Here is a 17764-nt window from a genome sequence, read left to right as displayed (position 1 = left end):
AAAGGAAAAGCTGTTCATTTTCATGGCCAGCACTTGGAGGAACAGTTCTTCTGGAGCCTAGGCAATCGTTTGTAGAGTCTATTATAAAGGGAAACCTAAATCACATTTATGGCTCATACTGTAAGGCAAATGTAGGTATTAAAATTGTTCCTTTTAAATGATAAACATCCGCTGAAATGGTGCAATAGAACTGCATCAGAGACTGTTTTCACCCAAAACAAACTGACTCAGGAAAGGCAGTAAATAGGGAATTTGACTGCAGTCCCCATAACTGCTATTTACTGTAAGGAGTAGGGAGGGAGGGGCCATGGAGAGAAATTAGCTCGTGGAGACCATGTTTGATTTAGTCACTTTAGCAACTTAACCTTGCATGGCTCTGTCTTCTCCAAGATCTGAGTGCAACAATTTCTCCCCAAAAGGGACATGGCTCCTTGTGGGGTGGATATTTTTGTTTTTTTCTGGCCTGGTTTCAGATAGTGGGGATTTCATTTTACTGTGCATATCACAATCGTTGTGGTTTTGCTTTTGAGAGAGAAGTAATAGAAAAAATAGTTAATCACCCATTCATAATCTCTTAAACATTATTTTAAGCTGATAGTAGCAAAACAAAATGCAATCTTTCTAACATCTTCTAGCAATTACTTGTCATTTTCTGGTTTTCATAATAAAAGGAAATTAGTTTTGGGGAGGTGGAGTGGGGGACAAACTCCTGACATTGAGCTTTGGGAAAATGAAGAACAGACTTACAGTAAATCCTACCCGGGTTTTCCTGATGAAAATGAAAGCAGGAGCCAAGCAAGGGCAAGGGGTGCAATTGGGGGATGAGGCTTCTCCTGGCCCTACCCCCGACAATATGATACAATTCAGATCTGCCTCTGCCTGAAGAAATCTGGGGAACATACAGATATCTGTCATCTACCCCAACAAAGCTCAATGAATGAAGAGTCACAGCCAGAGCCAAATTTAGCTCCTCTGAGCATCCACCGTGAGGGGTGAATTCATGTTGGATGGATGGATGGATGGATGGATAGATGGATGGATGGATGGATGGATGGATGGATGGATTGGTGGGTGGATGGGTGGGTGGGTGGATAGGTGGATGGATGAGTGGGTGGATGGATGGGTGGGTGGGCATATGGGTGGATGGGTGGGTGGATGGATGGATGGATGAAAATAACCACTGTTTCTTGAGATTTCCTCCATGCTGACTAAGACTTCTCAAACTCTAAGTGTGGAAGAACCCATTTGTTTCATTTCCAGTCAGTTTATTTTCCAATTTGTTGGAAATGCTTTCATGAAATAAGCTAAAATGTCACCATCATGTCAAGCTGCTGTACAAGTATTCTTACTCTCCATTTCTATCATGACCAGTCTGCAGATGGCACCAGTCCTGGGCCCCACTTGGAACAGAACTGTTCTCAGGCTGGCTGCTAGGCACATCACACACATTCATTCACTGTCTTGCAGTCACTCTCTGAGATGGGTGCTTTTATACCCACTTTCTGGATGGGAAACCTGAGGATCAGGGAGAGTTTGTGAGTTGCCCAAATTCCAAAGCCGATGACCATAGAGCTAAACTTTAAACTCAGAGCTCTTGGGCTCCAAACCTGTATAGTTTCCTGATGCTGGGCTCTAGAAGCAGTCTCAAAGGACATGGAGTGGAGGGATGCCCTCCCAGTTGGAACCTAGGGAGGGTTCCTCCGAGGCCTCGGGTCAGGAGCTAGGAGGGGAAGGAGATGCTTGGCGGAGGCCAGGCCCCCACAAAAACAGAAGCAGGAGTGTGCAGTGGGGGTTCAGAGAGTCATGGACCAAGCTAGAGCTGGGCAGAGAGAAGGGATCGAGGGAGCCTGGCCCTGTGGCTACTCTCTTTGGAAGCAGGGTGAGAAGCAGCCCTTGGCCCAGGGCAGAATGATGAGAAAAGTCAGCCACCCAGCTCTCTGCAACTTGATCTTCACTCTAGAGCCTGGGCTTCCCATTCTGTAGAGCAGTGACTGGCATTTTGTTTTAAATGTAAATCTGCCAGAAGACACTCCCATCAGGGTATTTCTTCCTTTAAAAGAGTTTAAGGGACTAGAGAGGTCAGAGCACTCTCATTTCCCGCTGAGCTGCTTCTGTGAAGCTTTGAGCACCAAGGATGGAGGGCACAGGGCCGGATGTTCAGAGAGGCCCAGAATGAAAGGGAGGATCAGAGAGGGCTGTGCCACTTGCCCTAGCTGGGCCCGGCCATGCTCTCTGGAGTACCCAGGGAGGGGACAAGGCTCACTTGGAGGTACAGAGGCCTCAAACTAGGCCCACATACAAAATCAGACCTGGGAAATGAGAGTTAACATCTCACTGTGTGTCCTAGGGACCACCTGCCTAGCTCTGCCATTCAAGATTCTATAGGGAGAGGCTCCACAGATCCTGAGAGCAGGGCCTTCCACTCCCATGCCCACCTGCATTCTGACTCCCAGGAAATTGCCCTGATCTGAAAGTCCAGAAATCCCTCCCGTTGTCTCACCTTAGAGTAGTTCCATAGGCAGGGAGGCTGCTCTGCCAGGCTGTACGCTGCAGTTGGGGTGAGGCCCCTCAGACCAGGCCTGGTACTAGCGTGGGTGAGACACGAGTGCCTTAAGAGAGGAAAGCCAGTGTTATGCCCAGAGGACTCTAACCCACCTGGGGGCGTGGGTGGTCAGGGAAGGCTTCCACGAGGAAGGTGGAGTGGGGGAAGCAGGCCTACCTGAAGTGAGCCTTTCCTAGGGGAAGGAGGAAGGGTTGCATTTTAGGTACACCCACACACACTACCACCACCACCACCACCACCAGCACCACCACCAGCATCACCACCAGCATCACCACCACCACCACAACTTTGAGTGAAAGTCTCCTTTTACTTTTCCTGGTGAAGAGAAACAGAATAATTTTCATAATTTTTTGGAGCTGTAGACTAAGCCCTTTACTTCCCAGGTAGGGAAACTGAGGCTCAGAGAGGTGAGGTTCTGCACCCACTGTCACACAGCAAGCAGGGCATGGGGCCAGAAGTCTCCCCGCCACTGTGATTCAAGTTGTTCCTCCCCAGCCAGGCATTACCACGCAGTAGGGAGAGAAAGGCCTCCGGAGGGAGCAAAGTCATGGCTCCCCCTCGCCTGGCTGTTCCCAGGAGAGAAGGAGCTGGGGGAGCAGCCTGTCCTGCCTGGTCCCCAGGGAGTGTATTTGCCAAGTGAAACAGCAGGGAGGCACAGCAGAAGCAGCAGTCACAATATTAAGGTCCCTCACGGCAAACAGGAGCTGTGTTGTTCCAACATCCCCCACCACTCACCTGCCCCTCCCAGAACCACCCCTGGTGGAGAGAAGGGCGCTGCCTCCTCCCACTGGGCTCTCCTTCCCTCTCCAGAAATCCCAGCACATACATAGCTCCCTCCTCAAACCCTGGCAGCTCTGAGACCTCAGAGGTGGGAGGGACATGGGTAGGCAGACTGGCTGGACTCTGGCATTGGGCCCACCCGTTCCACCCAGGATACCCCACTTCCTTATCTGCTCTGTGGCCTTGGGAGTGTTAGTGACCACAGCAACAATAATAACAATAATGGCAGCAAACATTCACACAGACCTTAGGGGAAGCTGGACCCCCATCCTAACCAATCTCAGACAGGGTACTCACATGATATCCACTACAACCCGGCCAAGCAAAGGCTGACAACATTCCCACTGTGAAAAGGAGGACACTGAGGCTCAGAGAGGGGAGGACACTTGCCCCAGGTCACAGAGCTGGGGAGTGGCAGAGCTGGGAATTGAATCCAGGCATTTTTCCTCCCTTAGCCTTGGCTGTGAGGCTGGGGAGGTAAAGGGCCTGATAAAGGCACTCTGCACCCTCCGGGGAACTGAGGCAGGGAGAGACAGTCACAGCTGTGCCAGGAACAGAGAGAAGTGGAGGGTCCGGATGGCGGGGCAGCCTGCAGATGGGACCTTGTAGAGGAAGGGCCTGGGCTGTAGGGTATCCAGAGGAAAGAGCGTGAATCAAGAGGGATTCTGAGAACCAGGCCCGGTCAGGGGGCGAGTAAGGGGTCTCCGATTCAGAGCAACAGCAAGAGGGCATTTCAGGCACAAGTGACAGCAAAGGCTTGGCGATGGAATGTTTCACCGCACAGAATGCTTTATCTTTGGAGTCCTGGTGCCAGGATGAGGGCAATGATGCTGGAGAGGTAATGAAAGTACTGGCCACACTTCCAGAGCATGCACAGGCCAGGTGCTGGGCAGGTACCAGGTAACTGTCATGCACGGCATCACCCAGCCCTCACCACAGACTAGGGTGGGGGCTGGATTCTCACCCATCCTGCAGGGAGAAGCTCCAAGCTCAGAGAGGTGAGTGCCTTGCCCCAGGCCAGCTGCAGAGGTGGTCAGGGTGGAGCAGGGTTTGGGTCCAGGCGATCAGGCCCCGATCCTGCTCTCTCTTCCACACTGTCCCATCCCCACACCAAAGGCAGCACTTAAGAACATAGGTTGGAGAAGCAGAAACCAAGGCACAGAGGAAAGGAAGGGGCAAGGACAAGGGCACAGCAATATGAGGCCACGCCAGGACTCAGTCCCTGCTCCAGCTTCCCATCTTGGGAAAAGGGGCAGGGCTTCCTAGAGGCCCTATTGTGGTCCATGTGCCAGTGTGAGGGGATGGGGAGGGCGCAGGGAGCAGGCCAGTCACAAGCAGCTGGAGCCACCGTTAATGTCATTCCTGGGGTGATGATGAGTGATGCAAAGACCCAGGCAGTGGCTTGAAAAGATGATCCCATCCCTGCAGAACTGCCCCTGTAGGGAGAGAAAGGGTCCCTGCTCCATGTCAAGCAGGGAAGCTGTATCATTCATTCAGCTGACGCTGCCTGAGGCCCTGCTCTGAGCTGGCCCTGGGCCCACCACTGTGCAGCCTCGTCCAAGCCCTTCCCCTCTGTGGGCTTTGTGAAAGGGCTGGACCAGATCCTCTCATTGATGCATGCATACATGCATTCTCTCCTTCCTTCATTCACCAAGGGTAATACAGACCACAAGACCCAGGCCCTACTCTCAAGATACCCAAGGCTCCCTTTCAACACCAAGAGTTCAAGTTTCCCAGTGCACTGAATAGAGCCCAGCCTGCGGGTCCGGAGATGGAGACCTGGGTTCCTGTTCTGCCTGCCCTTGACTTCCCACATGACCTTGTTTTATTCTTGCATTCCACAGACATTTACTGCACGCCTATTATGTGCCAGTCCTGAACCCTGGGGCAAGCATTAGTCCACAGAACAGTCACAGGTCCTACCTTCCTAGAGCCTTCGCTGACTGGGGAGACAGACTATACAAAAAGAAAAAAGTAGCCTCCCCGCTGAACCTCAGTTCCCCAACCTTACAGTGAGATAATATCAGGTGGGACTGATGAAGCATGTACTATGTGGCAGAACAAGATGACACCAGCAGCCAGTCACTGTCTATGCCTCTAACTTGATGTGGGACCTCAGGAAAGGCCCTTCACTCCTCTGGAGTGCGGTTTTCTTATCTGTCAGAATGGACATGTTGCATTTCTGTATCCAGTTAAAAAAATATATCATCTAGGCCGGGTGCGGTGGCTCAAGCCTGTAATCTCAGCACTTTGGGAGGCCGAGACGGGCGGATCACGAGGCAAAGATCGAGACCATCCTGAGCATACGAGGTGAAACCCCGTCCTCTACTAAAAAAAATATCAAAAACTAGCCGGGCGAGGTGGCGCGCCTGTAGTCCCAGCACTCAGGAGATGAGGCAGGAGATGGCGAAACCCGGGAGGCGGAGCCTTGCAGTGATCCAACGATCTCGGCACTGCACTCCAGACTGGGCGACAGAGCGAGACTCCGGTCCAAATATATATACTTATATTATATAACTTATATATATATATATATATATACACACACACACACACACACATCACACACATACACACATATATATCATCTATTCTTCATCACCTAAAAGCAAACATGGATTTGAGTATAGGAGGTCTGAACCCTGCCCACAAGCTCTTTCATTGATCCCTCCAGTCTCATCTCAGCTGCTCCCCTGTGATCCCCAAATCTGACCCCTCACTACTCCCTCTGATCACTCCTGCCTCTGAGCATTTGCACACACCGCTTTTCCCAGCCACAATGCCCATCCTCCAGCTCTTTTCTCTGCCTGGGTGATCCTTTAAGGTCCAGCTCCAACGTAACCTCCTCGGTTACCTTTCCCAGCTCCCACTTTACCCCAGACAGAAAGAGATTCCTCCCTGGTGGTTGGTCAATTTGTTTTCGTTTATTTTGAAATAAAAGTTTAAAAGATGCCCATGATAAAAATTTTGAACTGTTCATAAAGATGTAAAATAAGAAGATGTCTCTCCTTCCAAACCTCTCTCAATAACAAAACTAGCCCCTGCTAGTATTTTGTGTTCTCCAAGAATATAAAGACATATATATGCATATACAGTAATAATAACAGCCAATGAGGTCTTATTCTGGGCCCAGCTCTTTTCATGTTCTCTCTATATATTAACACATGAGACCTCACAGCAGCTCTATGATGAGACGCTATTATTAGTTCCAGTTTACAGCCTAGGTAACGACTCCCAGAGAGGTTAAGTGACTTGCCCAAGTCACACAGCAGGTAAGTGGCAGAGCCAGGGTTCACATCACCTGTCTTTTACACACAGAATGTGTTCATACACAAACTGCTCTGCTCCTTGCTTTATTTTGCTGAAACTGCATCTCTGAATCTCTCCATATCAGCACATATCTCCATACCTACCTCATTCTCTCCTAGGGCCGTTGGCATGGAAGCACCACGTCTCACACACAAAATGTCCCTTCTGATGGACATTTTGGGGCTTTCTAGTTGCTGTTGCAAACTATTTTGTAACCGTCGGGCTTGCGTCTGTATCTTGATGCACTTTTACAAACTCATCTGCGGAATGTGGCCCTGGAACACCTGGACCAAAGAGCATGAGATTTTCAAGTTTTGATAGATGTCGGGGGTGGGGGGTAGGTTTGCATTCTCACCAAGGCTGATGTGCCCACGGTATGCGTACCCACTTCTAGGATGCTCAGGTTGGGTGTTGGCCTATCAGGGTCCCCTCCCCAAGCTGAGCTCACTCATGAAGGGGCTAGCACTTTTTCTCCTCCAGAACACATGGATGGAGCTGTGGAATTATTTCAAGGAAGATCAGGACCTTTTAAGGAGAACCATCTGGAATCAGTTTCATGCAACAAATGGCAAGAATTTTTTTGGCACCTACTATATGCCCAGTTTTGGTATATAGGAGGCAGAGATCAACCAAGGTTCCCAAACTCAAGTGCCTGCTGGGGCCAGGCAGGTGGCACAGAGGAGAATAATATGGGCTATGTGAAGAGAGGCTGGGAGGGTGCCACAGCTCAGTGCCAGCCAACAGCTGCCAGGTAAGAACGTGGGGTGGGGAGCCAAATCTGACCATTTTTCCAGAATGCCAGAAATCTGGATATTTAGGTGAATTTATCCTGACACTCAGCTGAACACCTGGCACTTGAGGACTCCATAGTTATTAAATGAATAGAAGAAAGAAAAAATAATTCCAGGCTTGGCAGGGTGACCCATGCCTATAACTTCAGTGCTTTGGAGGCTGAGGCAGGAGCATCACTTGAAGCCAGGAGTTCAAGATCAGCATGGGCAAGATAGTGAAGCGACCCTGTCCACACAAAAATAAACAAATAAAATTAGCCAGGCATAGTGGTGCACAACTCTAGCCCCCAGGTACTAGGGAGGCTGAGGCAGGAGGATCACTTGAGCCCAAGAGTTCAAGGCTACAATGAGCTATGATTGCACCACTGCACTCCAGCCTGGGCAATAGATCAAGGGTCTGTCTCTTAAAAATTAAAAAAAAAAAAAGTGAATTCAAAAAATCAACCTCAAAATGTGGAGGAATATTCATCTTGTTTCCCCATCCTACCTTCAGTAACCTTCAAAAAAGCAAGGATCATACCTTATTCCAAATACGTGTCAATTATCCAAAATTACTTAACTGTAAGTATGTGTGATTAGTCTCCACGGTTCCATGTTGTGGGTGATCAAGACTGAGATACACCATGGTGCCATGCCCGGGTTTGGACAGTGGGTTTGCTGATCCTTCCTCAAACGTCACTACCTCAGGAGACCTGGGGCAGAATGAAGTGTGCCTTCAAGGTTTGCCTTCCAAATGTGCAGCAAGAGGCCCTGGAGGCTGAGAGCCCATGAGCAGGCAGGAGCTGGACAAGCTGAGGCAGAGAGAGGGCAGTGGCAGTTTGGACACACTCCAAGAGGAAATCACCTGGGCTGGGAGCAGGAGCACCCAGGGAGCCTGGAGCTGAGCCTCTATGGAGCTCCATGTCCCCAGACAATGCTCTTTGGCTCTCAGTACCTCAGTTTCCCACATATAAAGGGCATATTTACCATAACCAGGTAAGTTATCAAACAAACCAAGAGCTATTTCTATATTTAGATTAAACCATATGAAATTGTTATTTGGTCCATCAAAAACATTTAAATATTGGCAGCAGCACTCAATCCAGCCTCAGAATATCTGCAGGACATTGGGCATAAATTGGGACTATCCTGTACAATCCGAAACATGCGGTCACCCCATGGCTCATGACCATGCCACCTGCTTTTCCCCACTTACTTGCAATCCAAAGCCCCCCTCCCGCCCCCCAGCCCCTCTGTCATTAGGCTGAGGTATAAAGATTAAGTTAATGGCGGGCGGAGAAAATCGGCTTTGTTGGCAAATTGTCTCTGATATTTATTTTGAACATTAAAACGAATCATTCAGACTAAAGAGGGCTGTAGTGCGTGGCCCATTAAAATGCATGCATTATGTATAACTCTCCCAGCTTCACCTCCAAGTATTATCAGCCTAAAAAGCAAACATGGTTTTTAAAGCCCCTTGTTGACGACATCCCATGACAGCTGATTAATGGCCACACTTTTGAGATCTGAAAGCTTAGTAACCCAAGCTAGAAAATTCAATCTTATTCTAATATAGATGGTAGGGGGGTTAGTGAGAGGAGGGGGAGAGTGTAGCAAAACAGGAACAGAGCAGAGCTCTTCACAACAGATGCAAGCAGAGGGTCATAATCACAGGAGCAGTATGAGCTGGGGCTTCTCACGGGGCATTGTACTGTTTCCTAGGGCTGCCACAGCAAATTACCACAAACTTAGTGGCTTAACACAACAGAAATGCAACCTCTCACAGCTCTGGAGGCCACAAGTCTGAAATCAAAGTGTCAGGAGCAGCAGGCTCCCTCTGAACGCTTCAAGGGAGAACGCTTCCTTGCCTCTTCCAGCTTCTGGGGGCTCCTGGAGATCCTTGGCTTGTGGCTACATCACTCCAATCTCTGCCTCTGTCTTCATAACACCTTCCTTCCTGTGTCTCAGCGTCTTTTCTGTTGCTTATGAGGACACTTGCCCTTGGATTTAGGGACCAGCCTAATGCAGATTGATCTCACCTTGATATCCTTACCTTAGTTGCATCTGCAAAAACCTTTATTCCAAATAAGGTCACATTCTGAGGTTCCAATAGACAGAACTTGTGAAGGTACCCCATTCAACTTCCAACCTGCTGCAGGTTTCTTCCAGCTCCCAGCATGGCCCTCCTTTTCTTAGGATGGTCTTGGGACCAACCAGGCCTTCAGGTTCTACCAGATCCAAGGAAGCTCTGCCATCTGTCCACACTTGCGCATCCTCCCTGCCACCTCCTTAAGTCTGGCTTCATCCAGACTCAGCACTAGTGTCTCTCCTGCCTCACCCCCTTCCAGTGCGCCCCCTTTAAGGAGCCCATCTGGTCCTGTTGCTTCTCCTCTTGGCCACACAATTACTACAATGGCATCTTATACTTAGCTTTCATAGCCTCTTGCAGCACTTCATTAGTACAGTTCCTTGTTTTGTCAACATTTACATGTTAGACTGTTATGGCTATCATATCCCCCCTGGAGCACTTACAAAACCTCCAACCACTAGACACAGCCCTGCATGATGGGTCCCGCCCCTCCACCTCAGCCTCCTCTCCTTCCCTCCTCTCCTCTGATCACTAGCTGGGCTCCAGCCACAGCAGCCTCCTTCTATTCCTCCAGAATGCAAGCCCAGACCTTTCTCCGGGCCTTTGCACATGCAGTTTGCTCCACCGGAAATGCTCTTTCTCTAAATCTTCCCCATCTGGCTTAAGTGCACCAAGCAAGACTCAGTTTAGAGGGCACCTTCTGGGAGAGACCTTTCCTGACCCTGTTTCCACCAGTCCGCACAGCAATCACTCTTCCCCTCTTTTATTATCTTCATAGCAATTATCACTACCCCAGGTCATCTGGCACCTCTGGTTTCATTTTCATTTTGGTTTTGGTTGCTTTCTGATTTATCCTCTGTCCTCCCCAACTAAAAAAGTAAGCTTCCTGTGGACAGGGACCTTGACTGTCTCATTCTCTACTCTCTCTCGGAGGCCTAGGATGCTTCCCCATCACCTCTGCCATCTGTTGGATGAGCAATGAGGGTTTGTCTTCCACAGATTCTATAACCTCCATGAGAGGATTAGTGTGATTAGTGTGTCCGTGTCCCTGGAGCCTGGCTCAGTTTCCAGGACAGAGCAAGCTCTTCACAAATTCACTGCTTGTAGCTCTCTCTGTGTTACAGGTGAGAAATCACCCTTGGGAGAACTTCTAAGATCATCCAGGTTTTCATCTAAAGGCAGCACTGTCAGCTTCTCTCTCTCTCTTTCTTTCTCTCTCACAAATACACACACACACACACACACACACACACTCTCTGTCTCTCTCTCTCTCACACACACACACACAGTCTCACACACACACACACAGTCTCTGTCTCACACACACACACTCTCTCTCTCACACACACAGTCTGTCTCACACACACACTGTCTCTCTCTCTCACACACACAGTCTCTGACACACACACTGTCTCACACACGCAGTCTCTGTCTCTCACACATACACACACACACAGTCTCTGTCTCACACACACAGTCTCTGTCTCTATCTCTCACACACACACATACACACACACACTCACACACACATAGTCTCTGTCTCACACACAGTCTCTCACACACACACACACAGTCTGTCTCACACACATACATACTGTCTCTCTCACACACGCAGTCTCTCTCTCTCTCTCACACACACATACACACACACTTTCTCTCTCACACACACACATACACACACACTGTCTCTCATCACACACACAGTCTCTGTCTCACACACACACTGTCTCTCACACACACACAGTCTCTGTCTCACACACACACTGTCTCTCTCACACACACACGCAGTCTCTGTCTCTCACACACACATACACACACACTTTCTCTCTCTCACACACACATACACACAGTCTCTCACACACAACTAGTCTCTCTCTGACTCACACACACACTCTCTCACACACACACTGTCTCTCTCACATGCAAACACACACGCACACATTCTCTCTTTCACACACAGTCTTCTCACACACAGTCTCTCTCTGATCTCACACACACACTCTATCTCTCACACACACATAACAAACACTGTCTCTCACACCAACACAACACATACTCTCTCTCACACACACGTACACAAACTGTCTCTCACATGCACACACACACACATACACACACACTCTCTCACACACACACACAATACACACTGTCTCTCACACGCAAACACACATACACACACACATACTCTCTGTCTCTCTCACACACACACACATACACACACATACTCTGTCTCTCTCTTTCTCTCTCTCCTTGGAAGTCCCCTACATTTATTCACGTGTTCATTTTGCAAACATTTACTGTGCACTTGCTGTGACTCAGGCTCTACTCTGACCATGGAGGTGCAATGCTGAGCAAGCCAGTGCAGCCCTACCCTTGCAGAGCTGACATCCTGGTGCAGACACCCCTTTTTGTCTGTACCTGTCCTAAACCATCTCTGGCAGAGCAGCAAAACAGGCCCCTTTTCTGAGTCTTAGTTTCCTTACTGTCTGATGGGAGCAAAATCTAACCGGTCAGGCTGGAGATCCCAGTGCCAAATGAGATCTGAGAAATTATTTTGGAAAAGAGAGTCCCCATAGTGTCTCTGGCCTGTCCCTTTTGCTAGTCCCCCTCTGCTCTCTGACTACACCCTCTCCTGTCTCTGCCCATGTCCTAGTGTCCCCATAAGACAGACAGACCTGAACTCAAACCCACCTCTGTGTGTGAACATAAAAAATCACCTAGCCTTGCAAAGCCTGCACTTCCTCATCTGCAAGATGGAGATAATATTGTCCACACACCACTGTGGGAAGGATAGAACGGGACATGCTTCATAAAGTTCCTGGCAGTCTCCAGGCACTCAGTCATGTTTCTATTCCCCTGGAATACCCTCATTCCTCCAACTGCCTAACTCCTGCTCATCCCTCAAAGTTCAAGCCAAGTGCTCCTCTCGAGAAGCCCCCCGATCCCGTTCCTGGAGTCCTCACGTGCCCACCTTCTGTCCACACGACCCAACCCTGTTAACCACTCTCCATTTTCCTCCACGGCACACGTTTGGAGCAATGATCAGACCACTCCTCAGCATCCCCTGCAGTGCCTGATGCTGCTGGACACCCGGCAGGGGCTCAGAAAGAATTGTGATTCACATTTGCTCCCTGACCACCTACTCCCACCAGGCCCTGTGCCAGGTTCTGGGGGCACAGCAATGATGTGGTTTCCAAGCCAGAGGCACTCACATCTAGGAAAGCCACAGACACACTAGCAAACCCCTCCCATGCAGTGTCGCACAGGAGAAATTGGGAGGTCTTCCTGGAAGAGCTGGGCTTTCAAGGAGCCCTTCTTGGCTGAGTGAAAACATTCACTGTATCAATGTGTTCCTGGAAAGGTTCAGAGGGATTAGCGTTCCCACTGGCATCTACCGTCAGTCCACGAGTCCTTAATCCTGACTTCTTAATTGGTGACGGCTAGGTTCTGGTTGTCTGGTCCCTGGTTCTTGATCATGTAATTTAAGATTTGTAAACACACAAATGGGATAGAATCAGAGGCTGTTTACTTCTGGGACCCTTCATGCCAGTAGGAGGGTTGCTGGCCTCAGTCACCCCTTACTTACTAGGGTTGTTTGAAAAACTAGAATTGTATTGCTTATATATTTTCCAAAACACTCAAAAGGCAGAATGTTTGTCTTGAAAGCTCTTTCTTATCTAGTATGAAAACATTTTATCGACACCGTCAATGTCATTTTCCCCATTTGTTGGAGAGGAAGCTGAGACAGAGGGAGGAATGACAGGCCCAAGTTTCCCCAGTGGATCAGTGCTGGGCCAGGGCCAGAACCAGGCACCTGTTGCGCAGCCCAGGACTCTACCCGCATCCTCTGCCTTCATACCAGGGCCCCTGGGAGGGGAGGCCCTTGCTGTGGGTTCATCTTAATCAACTCTTTCTTCCCTCCCTGAGAGGAAGACTTTCTCCCTTCCCAGCCAGTAGGGAAGAGCAGCCCTTCCACCTTCTGAAGGCCAGGGAGGGAGGCGAGGTGATGCCAAGGGATGAAAGCGGAGCTCCCAGCGAGGTCTGAGAACTGATGGAGGGTTGGTGCCACCGCTGAGCTTGGGAGGCAGTCATTTAGCTTAATAACTGTGAATTGGGGGCTGCAGCCGTGACACAGCCATCCCGGCCCCCCACAGGGAGACCGCTGAGCTGAGCTCTTAGCAGGGCCACCCCTCCCAGGGTGCCCTTTGTGGGAAGAACAGCAATTGCCTGCTTTTGATGTCTGTTCTTATCTAGTCACTGGAGCCGCAGCCCTAACAGTCATCTCCTGGCATCTGTCCCAAATGCAGGAGCCATTCACACCACCCCCGCTGGTCCCTGCAGGCCCCAGGGTCTATGTCATCAGGACACGCCACAGTGCTGGCCAAACTCGGTACAGCTCCGGTGGTGCAGGCTCACGTGCAATCTGCCCACCGGCAGAAGAATGACAGCAGCCAGGTGGTGAAACCAGGGCCCTTAGCATAAAACCCAGCCTCCTGGGCTGGCACTCGAGACTTTCCCATTCTCCAACCCCAGCCTGGCTTCCAGCAGTCCTGGCTATGCTGTTCTCCTTGTCTAGAATGCCACAGCCCTCACCCACTGCCATATCCAAGCCCTCTATCAAATCCTAGCCCTAGAGTCTGCCACCAGGAAGCCTTCCATGATTGCTCCAGGCCACCAAGCTGTCCCTCTCCTGTGAATGGCAATAAAACTTTCTATCTGTCCCACTTACTTCAGACTTATGACATGTGTGTTTTATTTTCATTTCATTAGTTATCTTTCACGTAGGCTCACCGAATGCTGACCTGGGCTGTGAGCTCCAGGGGAGCAGGGACTTTGTTGGAGTCACCTCTGAGTCCCCAGGACATTGCATATGGCTTATCACAAAGTGGTGCTCCACATATATTTGCCGTTTGCCTCCATTGGGCAGATAGGCCATGTCAATTGAAACTCAAAGGAGAAAGATGGTATGAATTCGTTCCACAACTGAATTCTAGGATATCTAAAAAGAAACGCAGGTTATTTCTTTTGCGCACATGAACAGAGACTTACCTCATGCCTCTTTCTAGAATTCCCTACCCATTTTTCCAGCTGGAGAACTCCTGATCTACCCTCAGTGCCCAGCTTGAACATGAGTCTCTCCAGGAAGCCTTCTTTGAATCCTCCAGGTTGACTCATCACGTCCTTTTTATGACCTACAGAAAAACCTGTGTTTGAGTTCTGAATTGTGTTCACCCCAAAAGACGTGGAAATCCTAGCCCTGGTATCTGTAAATGTGACCTTATTTGGAAATAGGGTTCTTGCAGATGATCAAATTAAGGTGAGGCTATTAGGGTGGCTTTAATCCAGTATGACTGATGTCCTCAGACACAAAGACAGAAACACATAGAGGGGAGACAAGGTGAATACAGAGAATGCCATCTACAAGTCAAGGAGCGCCTGAGGCTACCAGAAGTCAGGGGAGAGGCATGAAACAGATTTTCTCTCAACCCTCAGGAGGAACCGAACCTGCTAACACTTCGATTTCTGACTTCTGGTTTTCAGAGCCATGACACAACACATTCCTATTGTTTAAGCCTCCTAATGTGTGGTACTTTTGTTATGGCAGCCTTAGCAAACTCATACAAATTCTGCATTTACCTCTTACTAGCTGACTGACCCTTGGCAAGCTACTTAAATCTCTGAATCTCAGTCTCCTCTTTGAAACGGGCACGGCAAATCTCCTTCAAGCCCCCTTCTCTTTTCCCATCACCACACAACGAACCTACATTCCCAGCAACCCTTGCAGGTAGGTGTGACCAGGTGGTTAAGTTCTGACCCATAGACCAGGGGGTGGAAGCCATGTGCCGTGCCCAGCCCAGCCCAGAAACTCTCCACACAGTCCTCCACACTCACTCTCGCTTCTTCATCTGCCAGCAGAGAACCATGTGGCCCTCAGAGGTGGCAGAGCTACAAGACAGAAAGAACCTGGGTCCCTGATTGACTGCAAGGAGGCTCCCCCTGTGGAGCACTATACTGAACTAGTTCATAAAATGCTGAGGTTTATGCAAAAGTTGTTAATATACTCTAATATAAATATTAGTCAGGTAATAGTCTCATGAGCATCAGAAATGTTATGGTAGGCAGTTAATACCATGTTTTTAATATTTTGATCCTCGAACTGCCCCACCACCGAACACAAATCAGCATAAAATAGGGTATGAAAAATGCTCACTGAATTTTTTGTCAGTTAAAGAGTACTGCCATGGGTGCAACTGTCTGGGGCTGGTGTGGCAGGCGGTAAAGGAATTCACCAAAACAGTCACAGGTAAAGAAAGGCAAATTTATTAGAGAAAGGGTTGCAAAGGTGCAAAGGGTAGCACAGCAGAGAAGGGGCCATCTGCAAAGGGGCTGGAGGGAAGTTGTATAAGATCATGCTAGAGAGGTTACATGTGGAACAGGCGTTTGGGAACAGGATGTTGTGCTAGCAGGTTGTTTGTGATGAGCTGTCTCCCAGAAAAATTGTTCTCCCCCGCCTAGAATTCCTTCCTCCTTGTTCCTTCCTTATCTTGTCAGGATTCCACAAGCACTAGTATCAGGAGTTATTGGTTGGTTCCAGCTCTGCCCCAAGTTTAGGCCAAAGGTTTAACTCTCTGGCCCTCAATTTCTTTGCTTATGAAATGTAAGGGTTAAATACGACCAAAAATCACATCCATGCTTCAGCTCACTCATCAATGAAAGCTTGCTTTCCCCTGACCCAGCCAAGACTGCCTCAGAATCCTTCTTAACACAGAGACCTAGAGAGCCCTTCCCGGGGTGAGCTGGCCCTCTAGATAACACACATTAGCCATCTCTGAACACCCGTAACCCAATTCTGGAACTAATCTGCCTCAATATCTACTCTGGGGGTAAGAACCTCAGTCTTCAAACTCAAGCTTACAGGAAGAATCCCATTTAGCCTTTTCCATAAATCATTGTAGCTTTGAATTCTGGAGCCCTCCTTCTGCAATGCTCCCTGGAAATGTAACCCTAGTCCATCACGGCCAGGGGCTCTTCCCCCCAGGCAAAAATTATGTGAAGGTCACAGAGTCTTACACAACATGTAGGTTTGGGGAAGACCTCAGGGCCTCGGGCCCCTCTGCCTGCTTCAGAAACAATCGCTGTTCCCCGCCTTAGTCTTTTTAGGTGCCCTGCACTCTGCTTTTGTCCCACAATTGGGGCTGGAAACCTTCAGGGGTGCTGGAAATCACTCAGCCATTCCTCCTGGGTTGCTGCAGGGAGAGGTGGGGTCCCACTACTTACAAAACCTGCACCCACTGGAGACATCTCCAGGGACCAGGAAGCACCTTTTCTCCCTATTCCTGTTTCCCTTGGAGCTCTCCCTTTCCCCTTCTTCCTCCTCCCACCTCCAGCATCATCCCCTCAGGGGTGGCTTTAGAAAGGAAAGCCAGGGAAAAAAACTGTCTTATAGACAACTCTTTCCTCTTGGCCACAAGCAACCCCTAGGTGAGAAAACTGGGAGCTGCTGCCTGATTTAAAATATATATATATATGTGTGTGTGTGTGTATCTGGGATTCAAAAAATATGCAGCCTCAAGCTGAGAAGGTAAAGGCATTAAGTATTGGCAGGACAAATGGGAACAGGCACATAGTTGCCCTTGGAGGTCGTCGCCTTTCTGATCAGTTTTACTTTTTTTCTATATTGATTGGGCAGAGTCCGTACTGAGCTTTGATGTCCCCCAAAATGCCAGTGAGAGGTAGAGCCAGGCATAGTTTGCCACGACACTTTGTGCTAAGAGCCCTGGGGTCACATCACATGCAGGTAACCCAATCAGGTGGGAGATGTGTCACAGTCATTTCGTATAAATGCTGATTATTGTAAATGATTTATTATTTTTACAACCGTCACTCCCATTCTGATATGCTCCCTTTAGTGGGAGCAAAAGGAGTAGGGGTATTTCACAGCCATTTCTGGGGAAATTCCACAGGACCCAGTGGGAGAGACCCAGAGGTCTTAAAGTCAAGTGTCTCTCCGGCCCAGGTAGACTCCAGATGTGTGCAGCACGTGGGGAGCCCGGGACTGGAGCACACTCACCTGCCCAAAGGGCATAGCCGCCACTCAGCCCCCTCAGCTCCAGGATGCTGGCCATCACTGGGGCTGGAGAGACTTCTCATTTTTCTAGAGAAAGTGAAAATTCTGAATTATTAGTATGCAATCTCTGGCTTGTGAATTGTTGATAGTTCAAAACTTTAAACATTGTGAGATGAAACAAAATT

At 49.2% G+C, this 17764-nt stretch overlaps 1 long non-coding RNA gene across 2 annotated transcripts in view; it reads right to left on the bottom strand.

The window, feature by feature from the left end:
* LOC108524227 (uncharacterized) overlaps nt 1–17764 on the bottom strand; it is a 60668-nt gene that overhangs the window by 6458 nt on the left and 36446 nt on the right. The window contains exons 2-5 of one of the 2 annotated variants that reach the window (XR_001884009.1): nt 17583–17666; nt 8004–8234; nt 6757–6936; nt 2501–2609 (exon numbers count right to left, since the gene is read on the bottom strand). This is a non-coding gene — a long non-coding RNA (uncharacterized LOC108524227). Of the gene's footprint in view, nt 1–2500; nt 2610–6756; nt 6937–8003; nt 8235–14560; nt 14650–17582; nt 17667–17764 lie in introns of those variants that run through there. The other variant, XR_001884010.1, reaches the window with a different exon arrangement.

The sequence above is a fragment of the Rhinopithecus bieti genome, unplaced genomic scaffold (assembly GCF_001698545.2).
Source record: "Rhinopithecus bieti isolate Rb0 unplaced genomic scaffold, ASM169854v2 scaffold_81282, whole genome shotgun sequence".
NCBI classification, from domain to species: domain Eukaryota; kingdom Metazoa; phylum Chordata; class Mammalia; order Primates; family Cercopithecidae; genus Rhinopithecus; species Rhinopithecus bieti.
This window is presented reverse-complemented; position numbering and strand designations above follow the sequence as displayed.